This window comes from Mustela nivalis (genome assembly GCF_964662115.1).
Source record: "Mustela nivalis genome assembly, chromosome: 9".
Taxonomy (NCBI): Eukaryota; Metazoa; Chordata; class Mammalia; order Carnivora; family Mustelidae; genus Mustela; species Mustela nivalis.
The window spans coordinates 77,967,030-77,982,189 of record NC_139028.1 but is presented as its reverse complement, the minus strand read 5'-3'; the positions used below and the strand labels follow the sequence as shown (position 1 = coordinate 77,982,189).

Sequence of the window (15,160 nt, the reverse complement as noted above, 5' to 3'; positions counted from 1 at the left end):
AATAAGATCTTTTTTTTTTTTTCCCTAAAAGAGGCAAGTTGGTGAGTCTAATCAGCTTTTTTTTTTTTTTTAAGATTTTATTTATTTATTTTACATCCAGAGATCACAAGTAGGCAGAGAGAGAGGAGGAAGCAGGCTCCCTGCTGAGCCTAGAGCTGGATAAGGGGCTCGATCCCAGGACTCTGGGATCATGAGCTGAGCTGAAGGCCGAGACTTTAACCCACTGAGCCATCCAGGTACCCCAATAAGCTGGTTTTTTCCCAAAGACTTTTCTTTATTTGACAGAGATCACAGGCAGAGAGAGAGGGGGAAGAAGGCTCCCCACTGAGCAGAGAGCCTGATGCAGGGCTCAGTCCCAGGACCCTAAGATCAACTTTAGTTTTACCCTAAGTAATCTAAGTTGTGTTTGAAATCACACTGTTGGGCAAAGTCCATTTTTTAGAGACCAGTATTGGCTATCATTGATGACCTTTTGAGTGCTGTGCTCTGAGGGTACAGGCACCAAGTGACTTACGTTGTTCCTTAGGGCACTTCTTTACTCACCTGCCCAGTACTGTGTTCTATGCTGGGTATGCAAGCTGACTCAGTCCCCCTTACTAATAGGCTCACAAATAATGGGAAACAGGCCGTTGCAGTATTTCACCCACTTCTTACCTGGTGGTAGATTTTTAAATCTCTTGTGTTTGTGTTCATGTCTTAAAAGTGGTTAAACATTGGGGCGCTGGGTGGCTCAGTGGGTTAAGCCTCTGCCTTCGGCTCAGGTCCTGATCCTGGGGTTCTGGGATCGAGTTCTGCATCAGGCTTTCTGCTCAGCAGGGAGTCTGCTTTCCCTGCTCTCTCTCTGCTTGCCTCTCTGTCTACTTGTGATCTGTCAAATAAATCAATAAAATCTTAAAAAAAAAAAAAAGTGGTTAAACATTATAAACCAGGAATTAAACTGACTAATAGGGCACCTGGGTGGCTCAGTGGGTTAAGCCTCTGCCTTCGGCTCAGATCATGATCTCAGGGTCCTGGGATGGAGCCCCGCATTGGGCTCTCTGCTCAGCGGGGCGCCTGCTTCTACCTCTCTGTCTCTGCCTGCTTCTCTACCTATTTGTGATCTCTGTCAAATAAATAAAACCTTTAAAAAAAAAAATAAAGATAAACTGACCAATAAGGCGCAAACATCTCCCAGAGTGATGAATAAGTCAAAACACCTGGCACAGTCCTTTGTAATCCCTCAGTAGCTATGCAGATGTTGGGTATTGATGGTTCTGGACCAAAAAGTTAATAGTTGGCAGAACATTTCAAAGCATATCTAGTTCAAGGTTTCATATTCAAAGTTTCAAAGCATATCTAGGTTTATTTTTAATTGAAGTATCTCGGGGGCACCTGGGTGGTTCAGTCAGTTGAGTCCCGACTTGATCTCTGCTCAGTCTTGATTCAGGGTCATGAGTTTTTAAGCAAGCCCTGCTTCCGGCTCCACGCTAGGCATGGAGCCTACTTTAAAAAGCATTTGTGTATTTGTGATTCTTGCCATAAAGCCAAGAGAATTACTGCAAATATTAAATATGACTACAGGTGGGAGGTGTTTTAGTGCCTTAAAAGTTTTAGTATACTTGGGGCGCCTGGGTGGCTCAGTGGGTTAAGCCTCTGCTTTTGGCTCAGGTCATGATCTTGGGGTCCTGGGATCGAGTCCCACATTGGGCTCTGCTCAGCAGGGAGTCTGCTTCCCCACTGCCCTGCCTGCCTCTCTGCCTACTTGTGATCTCTGCCTGTCAAATAAAATCTTAAAAATAATTTTTTTTAAGTATACTTGATAGTAAATAAAATGCCAAAACATGCAGTCCTTGTAAATGGTGGGCAGAGGGGGTCAAATGGGTTTTTAGCAACAGCCACTTGTAGGTTGTGGGGGTGAAATCTCAAGAATCTAAATTATCATGAGGATTGCATGAGGTGCTTCTCATGGGGTAGTTGTCAGTCATCCAGAGAGAAACTTAACTTATTTGGTGAACATTCTTCCAGATAATACCTGTTCAGATAATCACAAAGACACTTGGTACATGGGCATCATACTATACACATCATCCCATTATTTTTTACTAGTTATGTTCTGGTTTTGGCATTCCATAGGTGTCACCTACTGTAACTTGCCTTGTAGTTGTCTCAGGATAAAACTCAATGGGAACTTTGGCATGTGTCTTTTATATTTTGTATATTTTGCAAAACTGCATTTCAAAAGTCTGGTAAAGTGCTCAAAAAGTGCATGAGAATGTCATTTCACCTCCTTTCAAAATTGGTTTTGAAGGAATGAGAATGATACTTGTTTATACCTTATTCCGTTTTACTCATTAGATTAATGAGTATCTTACGTCTCCTTTTTGGGAACTGCCTGTTCATGCCTTATTCTAGTTTGTCTCTTTTGGAACATTGTAATTCCTAACGCTTTATCATGTGCTACAAATATTTTTCCCTCTTGTCTTTTCATCTTGTTTAGAAGTTTAGGAATTTTATTGGTACTGTGCCTAATGATTTTTCTTATTTTTTTAAAAATGGATCAGTCTAATTAAATTGTTTTTTTCCTGCTTCTCTTTCTCTTTAATATGGTCTTAATCTGTCTTTCAGACTTAGACATTTATTCTTCCTTTTTAAACAGAAGTTTCCATATGTTGTTTCTTTGAAACATCTTCTCTGACACAGTTGGAATCAGCATGTGCATACTATTTGTCCAAATCTACCCATATGTGAGCAGCTAGGGTTTGAAGGCTTCCTTCAACAACTGTTCTCTTCATCGAAAAATCCTTTTTTGGGGATGCTTGGCTGGTCAGTCAGTAGAGCATGCAGTTCTTGACCTCAGCGTCCTCATGAGTTTGAGCTCCGTGTTGAGGATAGAGTTTAAGAAAAAAAAAAAAAAAAAAAAACTTGAAAATCATCTTTCCCTCAAGCGACAGCTGGTTTTTGTTTTTGTTTTGTTTTTTAAGTAAATTCTATGCCCAGCATGGGGCTCAAGCTCACAAGGACCCCTGAGATTAAGTTACGGGCTCTACTGAGTCAGCCAGGGGTCCCCACCTTATTTATTAATCAAAGTTTTGAATATGTGTGGTTTTAGAAATATCATTTTACAAGACAACTAAAAACCTTTTCCCTTTTGCAGTCTGAACTCCAGCCTTAGTGTGCATCTGCCTAGTCAACATCCCCACTTAGATCTCTAATAAACTCCTGACATTTTTTTTTTAATCCCAAACAGAGCTCTTGATTTTTGCAGGCCAAACCTGCTCTCTCCCCACACATCTCCAACTCAGTAAATGGCAACTTATCCTCAGACCAAACACCTAAGTCTTTGACTTTTCACTCTTAATGCCACATATACTTGATCACCAAGTCCTCTTAGCTCTACCTTTACCTTTACAGTATATGCCTACATTTATTATTTTTTTAAAGATTTATTTTTTTTAATTTATTTGACAGCACAAGTAGGCAGAGAGGCAGGCAGAGAGAGAGAGGGGGAAGCAGGCTCCTTGCTGAGCAGAGAGCCCGATGCAGGGCTCGCTCCCAGGACCCTGAGATCATGACCTGGGCTGAAGGCAGAGGCTTTAGCCCATTGAGCCACCCAGGCGTCCCTATGCCTACATTGAAACACCTAGGACTTTTACCTCAACCACCCTAGCCCAAGTCACTTTCTACCCTTCCTACTCAAAAAGCTGCCTGTTCTCTTCCCACTTGTGACCCCACTGAGGCATTTTCTACATCCAGCATCTAAAGTGACCTTTTACAATTTAAGTTGTTGGGGAGCCTGGGTGGCTTAGTCAATTAAGCATCCAGCTCTTTTTTTTTTCCCCCAAGCGTCCCCTCTTGATTTTGGCGCAGGGTCAGGAGATGTGAGCCTCCATCAGGCTCCGTGCTGAGTATGGAGTCCCGCTTAAGATTCTTTCTCTCCATCTCCCCTACCCCCCACCGCACCACTCACATTTTATTTTATTAAAAAATAAAATGCAAGTCACATGATGTCTCATAGGTTCCAAAACCTCCAGTGGTTTCCCATCTCAGAATAAAATTGAAAATCCTTATCTTGCCCTATAACGGAGTGTTGGGATCCTGATGGGAAATGGATGTCATACCAGCATTGAGGAATTTGGAAAGAATCTATTAAAGCAATGTTTTACAAAGATACGAGTGGGGTTTAGGGAAGTCACAGGGCATACTGCGTATGATTCCCTCAAGCTAGCAACCTGGGGGAGACACTAGCATTTCCACCCCAGTGTGAAGAGTGCAAGGGAACTCAGCCACGGAGAGTCACCTGTAGAAGCTGTGATCCTCAGTAAGAACTCGTGCCTTCTGATTCATTGCAGGGTCTTTCCATCAGCCAATCTCACAGGAAGCCAGAGGCTAAGGGAGCCTGTTGGTATGGTCCATGTACATCAGGTTCCCAGGCAGCCGAGAAGGCTGGAGAGTAGGTCTGGAGGGACAAGAGGAAAGTATCCAGTACAAAGGGCCCCTGTGACCTGGGTTCCTCCAGCCACCTCTGTTCTCCTAATACCCTTTTCAGTATTGGTGGCCTGATTTCACAGACCCTCCTCCCAGAGCCATTGTCCTGGTTAATTCCTCAGCTTGGAAGGCTCCTAACCCCAGCTATCCACATGGCTTGTTCTTTAGGTGTGCTCAACTGTAACATCATAGGCCCTATCTAAAAGAGGGCACCCTCCCACCCAGCACTCCTTCTCCTCAATCCTGCCATTCTTCAGAGTACCGATTACTACCTGACACATTATGTTGATATTTTTAGATTATAAAACCATTAGAACAAGGACATTGTTTGTTCACTGCTATATCCCTAGTATCTAGAGTAATGTCTGGTATGTAGTAGGTTCTCAATCTTAATGCACATAAATGTTAAATGAATGCACATGGGAGTTGAAAAAAGTTTTGGAGATCTTGGAAAAAAAGGTCTTTTTTCAATCCTCACTGATGATTGATAGAGAACTTGACTTGGAATAGAAAAATAGGTGGGAAGTAACTTTTCCTAAGAATGTTTAGTGGCTTATTGTTTCTAGATTAAAAAACTGCTGTTGAGAAGTCAGGTGTCATTCTATCTCCCACTCCTTTGTAATCTGTGTTTCTTTTTCTTCTTTCTTTTGGTGTGTGTATGTGTGTGTGTGTGTGTGTGTGTACTCGCTTTTAGGATAGTCTCTTTATAGCTTAGTTCTTTCAGTTTTGCAATAATACCTTGGGTTTTCTTTTTTTTTCATTTTTTTAAAAAGATTTCATTTCCTTATTTATTTGACAGAGAGCACAAGTAGGCAGAGTGGCAGGCAGAGGAGGAGGGAGAAGCAGGCTCCTGCTGACCAAGGAGCCCAATTTGGGCTCAACCCCAGGATGCTGCTAACATCAACCTGGCTCCCCCAGGTTGCTAGCTTGAGCAGGATCATGACCTGAGCTGAAGGTAGATGCATACCTGACTGAGCCATCAAGTCAGTTTTTTTTGTTTTTGTTTTTGTTTTAAGATTCTATTTGGGGGGGGGGGGGCGCCTGGGTGGCTCAGTGGGTTAAGCCTCTGCCTTGCCTTCGGCTCAGGTCAGGTCATGATCTCAGGGTCCTGGGATCCAGTCCCACATCGGGATCTCTCCTCCGCAGGGACCCTGCTTCCCCCTCTCTCTGCCTGCCTCTCTGCCTGCTTGTGATCTCTCTCTCTGTCAAATAAACAAAATCTTAAAAAGAAAAAAAAAAAAAAGATTCTATTTAGGGGCGCCTGGGTAGCTCAGTCAGTTGAGCATCTGCCTTCATTTTGAGTCATGATTCCAGGACCTTGGGATCAAACCCCACATTGGCTCCCTTTTCCATGGAGTAGGGAGCCTGCTTCTCTCTCTCCCTCTCTCTGCCTGCTGCTCCCCCTGCCTGTGCTCTCTCTCTTACTGTTAAATAAATAAATAAATATCCTTTTTAAAAAAAGATTTTAGGGGCGCTTGGGTGGCTCAGTGGGTTGGGCCTCTGCCTTCAGCTCAGGTCATGATCTCAGGGTCCGAGGATCGAGCCCGGCATTGAGCTCTCTGCTCAGCGGAGAGCCTGCTTCCCCCTGCCTCTCTGCCTGCTTGTGATCTCTCGCTCTCTTTTTCAAATAAATAAATCAAATATTTTTTAAAAAAAGATTTTATTTATTTGAGGAATGTCTGGGTGGCTCAGTCAGTTAAGCAACTGCCTTCGACTCAAGGCATGATCCCAGAGTCCTGGAACTACCCTGAGTCAGACTCCGTGCTTAGTAGGGAGCGGCCTTCTCCCTCTCCTTCCTGCCCTTGTTCTCTGTCACTATCTCTGTCTCTTTCAGATAAGTAAAATCTTTTAAAAATCTTAAGTAAAATAAAATGCTTATGGTTGCACATTTAAAAAATATTTGAGAGAGAGTTGGCGAGAGAGCCCAAGCAGGCATACCTGGAGGCATTTACACTTTTTTGCCACTAGGTGGCGTATTTAGTATTGCTGGCGTTAACACTACCAAATAACCGCAGCTTCATATAATTTGCATGAACTTTCACATTTATTATTTCTTTGATTTTTACAACTCCCCCAAATTAGTTCCAGCTATTCTTGAAAGGCGGCTTGGGATAAATTCAAAACAACATATATTCCATGGGGAGGGGTGCCTAGGTGGCTCAGTCAGTTGGGCATCTGACTCTTGATCTCAGCTCAGGTCTTGATCTCAGGATTGTGAATTCAAGCCCCACATTGGGCTCTGCGCTGGGTGTGGAGCCCACTTAAAAAAAAAAAAAAAGATGGGGAAATTGAGGTTTAGAAACGGTAACTCAAACCAAGACCATTAGAAAGTTTAGTGTTCCTATCACTATCCCTCAGTACCTCTTGCAATCCTTTTATTTTGTTTTTGTGAGGAATGCAAATAACAAAGACCCATGTTCAGGGCAACTGGCTGGCTCAGTCAGCAGAGCCTGAAACTCTTGATATAGGAGTCCTGAGTTCAAGCCCTACATTGGGCATAGAGATTACTTAAACAAATAAACACATACCTACAAAAGCTTTTTAAAAAAGATCCATGTTCTTCTAGACAAATCAATTTAAAAATTATTAACAGTAACATTTTACTAATTCATAATGTATAGAATAGATCCATTAGAGAAATCAGATTTTGTTTTATTTTTTTATTTTGTTATTTTTTTACGTAGGCTCCATGCCTAGTATGGAGCCCAGTGTGGGGCTTGAACTCAATGAACCTGCGATCAAGACCTGAGCTGAAATCAAGAGTCAGACCTTAACCTGAGACACACAGGTGCCCCAAGAAATCAACTTTTAAAATCTCCAGACATCTAAGTGAATTTAGGCACTGCTCTCTTTTATATTGTTTCTAATTTTGTTACCTATAAGTAACAATTCACATTCTCCCAAGCTAAGGGTAAGAGTTGCCTTTCCGCTCCAGCAAGTGCTGTTGCCAGCATCCCAGCTTCACCTGCAGTCATACTGCTGCTTCCACTACTACAAGTTGCTGTGGCTCCAAACATAATGACATATGCAGTCGTAGCTTGGGAATATGGCCCCGTATCAGGAGAGCAGTGCCTCTCTAACGGGGAGGAGCTGAACAGGATTGGGTGGGGCTACACAGACAGGTCCATCTGTGTCTGTAATGCTCTTATTTTTTTAATTTATTTTAAATTTTTAATTTATTAGAGAGAGAGCACAAGCAAGGGGAGAGGCAGGCAGAGGGAGAAGGAAAAGCAGACTCCACGCTGAGCAGGAAGCCTGATGTAGGGCTGAATCCCAGGAACCTGAGATCATGACCTGAGCCAAAGGCAGATGCTTAGCCCACTGAGCCACCCAGGCGCCCCTGTGATGCTTTCTTTTCTAACTTAGGTTTAGGTACAAGGGATTTTTGTCACAGTCTCTGTGTCTTTTTGTAAGTGCAATACAGGAAGTCTCAGGGAGGTCTACAATTATAAAAGCAGTTAGTTCACTCCACAGGTATTTATTGAACGCTTCTGGGACAAATATTCTTCTGTTCGGCAGTGAACAGCAGTCTAGCTAGGGTCTGGATTGACCACTAATTCATTCACAAGGCACACTGAATGCACTGTTCCTGCTGTGGGCCCCATGCTATGCCAGAGGCTGATAAGATGACCCGTGCCCAATCCTGCAAACTAGTACAGGTTACAATACATTATCCTTGAAGTATGCAAACCTCACAAGACAGAAGTGAGCTTCAGAAAAGAGATGCAGACCAAGTGTTAAGGGAAAAAACAGAATTTGAAGGGCTTCAACAGAGGAGATGGCAGTTAAGCGGGATCAGGAAGGACATGGTGGGCAAGCAGGGACAGGGTGCACTGCAGACAAAGAGCCTGCTAAGCAGAGGTAATGGCAGGAGCACAATATGGAGGCGGAGAGTCTGCCCTGTGAGGGGTCAGTGAGTATTTTAGTTGATGGTGAACCTAGCAGTAAAGTCTGGGAAAGCAGTTTGGTCAACTCCCAGATGGCCCAGGTCCAGGCCAAACTGCTAGACTGTCCTATAGGAGACCTAGGGCTATTTGCTGTTAGGAAGGGCCAACAGGGCAGAGGAATGGCTCCTGGATGGGCAGAATTGGGACCTGCTGAGACAAGTGCAGGGGGAGATGGGTCACAGGCATAGAATCAGCAGGAACTGCCGGCTGTTTAAGTTTGGGTTGGGAGTGCTCTTCCCAGGCGGTTATTCAGTGCCTGCTTGAACTCCTCCAGGGATGGGAAGGTCACCACACACAAGAATTTTGGTTTTTACTGCTAGGTAGTACTCCCTCATTTGTGTACTAGGTCTTACAGGGATCTCTACTGCACAGGAGTGTGGTGAGGGGGAAGGAGGAAGAAGAGGAGGAACTTGGACAAATAGAAAGCATGCTATTTCTGCAAGGGCCTGTCCTCTCTGGTTCTGGTAGTCATTGTGCCTGAGGGTGAGCCCAGCGGGGGCTTCTGAAAGGGGAGGGGCTGCTTTGGGGCTATGTTCCTTTAGGCACTGACCAATGGGCTGGAGGTTGCGGCTCATGGTTGCCTTTGTGATGCCCATATGGGGAAGCCATGGTGCTGGGACTGGTATACCCTACCTATGGGGGGAACTTGGGACAGAGAACATTTAGTGCAGGAGTTATGGGGGCAGTCTGGGTCATCCTGGGGGCATATCCTCTTCTAGTCTCAACTGATCTGGGATCCTCTCAGCATGAGCCATCACATTGGTCCTTACTCTCCACCAATATGGTTTTAGGTTCAAAGACTGGGGCAAGACTGGTCTTTCTTCTTCTTCTCCTTCTCCTTCCCCTTCTCCTCCTCCTCCTCCTCCTCCTTCTTCTCCTTCTTCTTCTCCTTCTTCTCCTCCTCCTTCTTCTCCTTCTCCTCCTTCTTCTTCTTCTCCTTCTTCTCCTTCTCCTTCTTCTTCTTCTTCTTCTTCTTCTTCTTCTTCTTCTTCTTCTTCTTCTTCTTCTTCTTCTTCTTCTTCTCCTTCTTCTCCTTCTTCTCCTTCTCCTCCTTCTCCTTCTTCTTCTTCCTCTTCCTCTTCCTCCTCTTCCTCTTCCTCCTCCTCCTCTTCCTCTTCCTCCTCTTCCTCCTCCTCCTCTTCCTCCTCCTCCTCTTCCTCCTCCTCCTCCTCCTCCTCTTCCTCCTCCTCCTCCTCTTCTTCTTCTTCTTTTTTTTTTTTAAAGATTTTATTTATTTATTTGACAGAGATCACAAGTAGGCAGAGAGGCAGGCAGAGAAAGAGGAGGAAGCTGGCTCCCTGCAGAGCAGAGAGCCCGACCGATGTGGGGCTCTATCCCAGGACCCTGGGATCATGACCTGAGCTGAAGGCAGAGGCTTTAACCCACTGAGCCACCCAGGCACCCCTTCTTCCTTCTTCTAAGGAAGACTGATTAGGTACCCTTCGAAGGTCATTAGACAGAGCCTTCCCCGTTGCCCTAGATCTCTCTAGCTAACTTATTGCAGTGCCTGAAATCCATCACAGGAGAGGCACACACATTTCCTAGAGAGTCTGGCACGTTATTTGAGAGCCTACTTTAGTACAGTTCTTTATTAACGAGTTCACAAAGATTTCTAAGGAAGCCCTACCCTAAGTAAAGTGTCTTCATTGAGCAAATCGTCCCTGAGCACAAAGAACTCCTAACTCGGATCAGGGAGACATGGATTATAAACCCTTTTGCCTCCTTAATCTCATTGGAACTTTATAGCAACTTTGTGCTGCAAATTATTATTTTTTTTTAAAGATTTTATTTATTTATTTGACAGAAATCACAAGTAGACGGAGAGGCAGGCAGAGAGAGAGAGAGGGAAGCAGGCTCCCCGCTGAGCAGAGAGCCCGATGTGGGACTCGATCCCAGGACCCTGAGATCATGACCTGAGCCGAAGGCAGCGGCTTAACCCACTGAGCCACCCAGGCGCCCCTGTGCTGCAAATTATTAAACTTCTCTTTGCCTCAGTTTCCTCCTGTAAACTGGATATAGTCCCAATATGAGGCCACAAAGACTGGATGTTAGCTTTTAGAAACAGAGGACTTATTTCTTCCTATTTCTCCAAAGCAGCCTGGAGTCTGACACTCTCAACCCTGTCGAAGGGCAGCTCTCTGACCTCCTCTCCAAGCCCAGTGAAGAATGGGTCGGGGCTGGAAGGGGAAGCCACAGTCATTGTGGGTGGGCGTGTGAAGGCACCCGCAGATGATTGCAGGAGATCACTGAAGATTTGGGGGTGTGGTCAGTTAGCCATTCAGGTGGTGAGACTTAGGTGCTACTACCCCAGGGGGAAGAGCCTGGACTGGAGAGTCTGTGAATAGCACAGTCTGTCGGTGCCTAAGCCCCGTTTTCTCCACCCCTGCACTGCCTCCCAGTGGTGGCCAAGTCTCACTGCTGGGCTGATCCTTATCTGGAAAAGGAGGTTGGACCAGGGAGGCATACTAAGTTCTGGAAGCAGGTAAAACTATTCAAGTCTCCAACACCTCCAGGAGACAGGCCTTAGGGCAGGGAGGATGTGTTTTCAGCCCTAATGGAATCACTTTTTCCTCCAGCCTAACAGATCCCCTTCTGGTCTCACATCTGCCGGAAGGCTGGAAAATCAGGTGTATTGTGAGTCATCTGGGCTCTGTCCAACCTGCCTGTTTCTTTATTCAGCAACATTCTCTAAATGCTTCCTAGGGCTCTGATCCCTCTTCTCTCTCTCGTCCATCCATCCGTCCGTCCATCCATCCGTCCATCCATCCAATCAACAAATATTTATTGAACTATGTGTCAGGTGTTGTTTTAGGGTTTGGGATACAAGAGTGAGCAAAACCAGACACAATCCCTACCCTCATGGAGCCTGCAGGGTTTTGGAGGAGAAAGAGATTCAAATAATCACCATACCAATGTAGATGCCAACTGTCACACGTACTACGAAGGAGATTGCTGGTGCTCCAAGAGCCTACCAAGGTCTGGTGGGTGAACCTCACAGGTAGGCAGAGAAGGCTCCTCTGAGGAGGTGACCCTTGAGCTGTTAATCTGCAGGAAGTGGGAGCAGAGTGGGAAGGGGCGTGGGCACTGCTGGCACAGGGGTACGAAGGCCTTGCGGCGGAAGGGAGCACAGTGAGGGTGGGGGACGGAGAGTGGCGCTGACAGGAGGGAGAGAGGTAGGACTTTGTAGGCTTTTTAAAAGATCTGCCTTTGGGTGCCTGGGTGGCTCAGTGGGTTAAGCCGCTGCCTTTGGCTCAGATCATGATCTCAGGGTCCTGGGATCGAGTCCCACATTGGGCTCTCTGCTCAGCAGGGGGCCTGCTTCCCTTCCTCTCTCTCTGCCTGCCTCTCTGTCTACTTGTGTTCTCTGTCTGTCAAATAAATAAATAAAATCTTTTAAAAAAAAAAGATCTGCTTTTGCTTTAGAGCAAAAAGGATAGAGGACATTAATCAGGGGGGAATGACATGATCAGCTTTATGTTTGGAAACTATTCTGTCAGCTTGCTGTGTGAAAAACGGATGTGGGTGGGTGGAAGGGCCTAGGGAATTCACAAGCCCAGTAAGGAGGTCAGAGTGCAAAGGAGAAATGACTGTAAACTTGGACTGGGTATTAGGGTAGCGATGGAGAAGAATGGAAAAATTAGAGACACATCTAGAAGGTAATTTTGTCAAGATTTGGGATCAGGTTGGCTACGGGGAGAGAGAGAGCACGAGGTATGAAAGATGACCACCAGACCTCTGACATGGACAAGAGGAGGGACGGTGGTCTGTTCCTGCAGGTAGGGGACACGGAGGGAGGGGCAGGCAGGGGCAGCACATTAGGAGTTCAGTGTTGAAGTCGTTGGGTTGGAACTGGCTTTGAAATCTCCACACAAAGATGCCAAATAATCACTACCACTTACTGGGCGCGTCCATGTGTCAGGCATGAGGTGGAGCGTATCGGCACCTCCATTGCTCTCAAGAACATGCTGAGGCACTGAAAGGTAGAGCAGGCGGGAAGGTGGACACACTGGTCTGAAGTTCAGAAGCAGGCTCTGGGCTGGAGACACGGGACCCTCAGGGCGGGGGAAAAACTGAAGCCATGGTCCAATGGAATTGGCCCTCAGAGGAGTCCAGCTTCTCTCCCTTCTGACCTCCACCCCACCTCCAGCTGGGCTCCACTCGGCCTGCCCTCCCATGCTGGGCAGTAAATGCGGTGCCTGGATCACCCCGGGTGTGGTATATGGTGTCAAAGATGGCCACAACGCAACCTCCTTTCTCACCCGTCTTCTTGGAACCTTATTCTTTGCCGGTCAAGACGTGGTGTCTAATCATCCTTCTTGTCAACCTGGCAGGCCTGTGGCTTGCTTGTAACCAATAGGATTCCGGGAAGCGCACCTCAGGACTTCCGTAGTGAGGGCAGGAAAGGCCTTGTTGCCTCGGATGCTCCTGTGTGGGGTCCGAGCTGCCATGCCGGGCCGCAGGGACCCTGACGCCTCCACGCTGTGTGTGCCAAGGCCATACGTTCGCACTCTGGAAAACTGCTACAGTTATGGCCCAGGCAGCAGGCAGTACTGACCTCAGGGAACACGGATGAACATAGCTCTGTGTGACTCCTGTCCCCAGCCCTGGAGTCACCCCCCGGGCCACTGATCTTCCCAGGGGAGGCCCCAGGCATTTCAGAGCAGAGGCAAGCTGTTCCTGCCACGCCCTCTGATTTCTTGACCTACGGAATCCTGAGCAAGATACAATGGTTGGTTTGAGACACTGAGTGTTGGGATAATGTGTTTCACAGCAAAAATAGCTGGAATATCTTTCTGAGGATCCTCATGGTGGCTGGAGGGACAGGGTGGTGGCTTCCCTGCCTGCCTCTTTCATTTGCTGTGACTTCCAGTTCTCACCTCATCTTACCCTGCCTGGAATGACACATGGACGTGTCTGTCTGCACTGGCAGGCTGGCTGGGAGCCCCGGTGGGAAGAGCATGGCAGGGCTATCCTGGCTGCCCCGTATCCCAGACCCCCGGCACAGAGCCCGACAAGAAGAGAATCAGTAAATGCTTGCCGGGTGTACGCATGCCTGCGGTCAGTCTCATGTTTATTTCGCCAAGAGCGGGGATCCCAGACGTCTTCTGAGTTCATGGGGGTTCCGGATGGAAACTCTTGCTTGCCGGCTGCCTCACACAGATGTATGATGGAACTGAAAGCAATTTTTGTGAAAGCGTTCTCACGAATACATTTTTTTTTTTTTAGATTTTATTTATTTATTTGACAGATAGAGATCACAAGTAGGCAGAGAGTCAGAGAGAGAGAGAGAAGAGGAAGCAGGCTCCCTGCTGAGCAGAGAGCCCGATGCGGGACTCGATCCCAGGACCCTGGGTGGGATCGAAGGCAGAGGCTTTAACCCACTGAGCCACCCAGGCACCCCACGAATACAACATTTTGATTGAAACAAAGATTTGATTGAAAATAAATATTCCCTAGTTGCTGGTTTTTTTTTCCCCTGTAGTGTCAGCTGTTTAATGCTCCATAAGGCAATTTTCAATCCTATAAAAGTTTTTAAGGATTTTTGTGCATTTTCAGAACTTTTCAGAGCTCCCCCCCACCATTTGTAATCTGTTTTAGCCTACTTTTACTGCTTTTCAATATTTGTAGTGTTTGAAAGTTGGAGCGGCCTAAGGGTCTAATTGATAGGGGACTACTTGGGACCACTGACTTAGACCTCAGAGGAGGAAAGCCATTGGGGCCCTTTGTTGGGGTGCTCATTTTTTGTGTGTATGATAAGTTGAGGCTCTAAGAAAGAAGGGGCTTGTTCAGGGTCATACAGCGAGAGGACAGTGAGGTCTAGAGCCCAGTGTCCTGGCTCCTGGCCTAGTACTCTTTCCCCTCTGTTCCTGCTCCAGGTATGAGCAGAAATGGTCTCCAGGTGAAATTAAATCTTTTCATGTCTCTATATTCTGATGTTTCTAAATGAATATAAATTGCATTTGGCAAAAGATAAAAAACAAAGAGTAAAAGAAAGAATTTTTAAAATCCTATTAGGGGGCGCCTGGGTGGCTCAGTGGGTTAAGCCTCTGCCTTGCTCAGGTCATGATCTCAGGGTCCTGGGATTGAGCCCCGCATCTCGCTCTCTGCTCAGTGGGAAGTCTGCTTCCTCCTCCCTCTCTGCCTGTATCTCTGCCTACTTGTGATCTCTGTGTGTCAAATAAATAAATAAAATCTTTTAAAAAATCCTATTAAAGGCATCACCTGAAGGACCCACACCTTCCTCCCTCCACACCACACACACACACACACACACACACACACTGGTTCCACTGCCCGCCTATACAGCATTGTCTCTTTTAAGAGAGTGGTCTTTAGGGACATTCTGGCTCAGACTTATGATCACAGAGATCCCAGCTTTGAGTCACAGGGGCCAGGAAAAGCCAGTATATTCTGGGGCACATATCCTTGAAGTCTACCCACCAAGATGGAGTAGATGCCAAGCGGAGAGAGGCAGGCCGGGAAGAAGGGCGTGAGCCCTAAGGAGCCCCAGCAGAGGGCAGCAGGAAGCTGGTCCAAAGGCTCTTAGGAGTCCCCTGATTAAGGAATATCACCGGGGGCCTGGAGGCTCCATGGAGGAGAGCTTAGGTCAGGTTCTGAGGGATGGGAGTGGAAAAGCTAGTTTAGGTTTGTGTATGGGGATGGCCCCTTTAAGCCTGGGGAGGCAGGAATTAAGAAGTCAAAATTGCCAGAGGTGAGGACAGGGACTGAAAGCTCTAGGCAGGCTGGGA

General features: G+C 46.4%; 2 long non-coding RNA genes across 6 annotated transcripts in view; both read right to left on the bottom strand.

Annotated features, from left to right (window-relative positions):
* The window catches only part of LOC309872724, a 639,146-nt gene that overhangs the window by 234,399 nt on the left and 389,587 nt on the right, over window positions 1–15,160 (bottom strand). The gene's annotated exons all lie outside the window — the stretch shown is intronic.
* The window catches only part of LOC309872717, a 44,461-nt gene that overhangs the window by 6,633 nt on the left and 22,668 nt on the right, over window positions 1–15,160 (bottom strand). The window contains exons 4-6 of one of the 5 annotated variants that reach the window (XR_014316076.1): window positions 12,671–13,584; window positions 12,311–12,384; window positions 3,167–4,435 (exon numbers count right to left, since the gene is read on the bottom strand). The exons of 1 other annotated variant lie outside the window; for it this stretch is intronic. This is a non-coding gene — a long non-coding RNA (uncharacterized lncRNA). Of the gene's footprint in view, window positions 1–3,166; window positions 4,436–12,310; window positions 13,585–15,160 lie in introns of those variants that run through there. 3 more of the 5 variants (XR_014316075.1, XR_014316077.1, XR_014316078.1) reach the window with 3 other exon arrangements.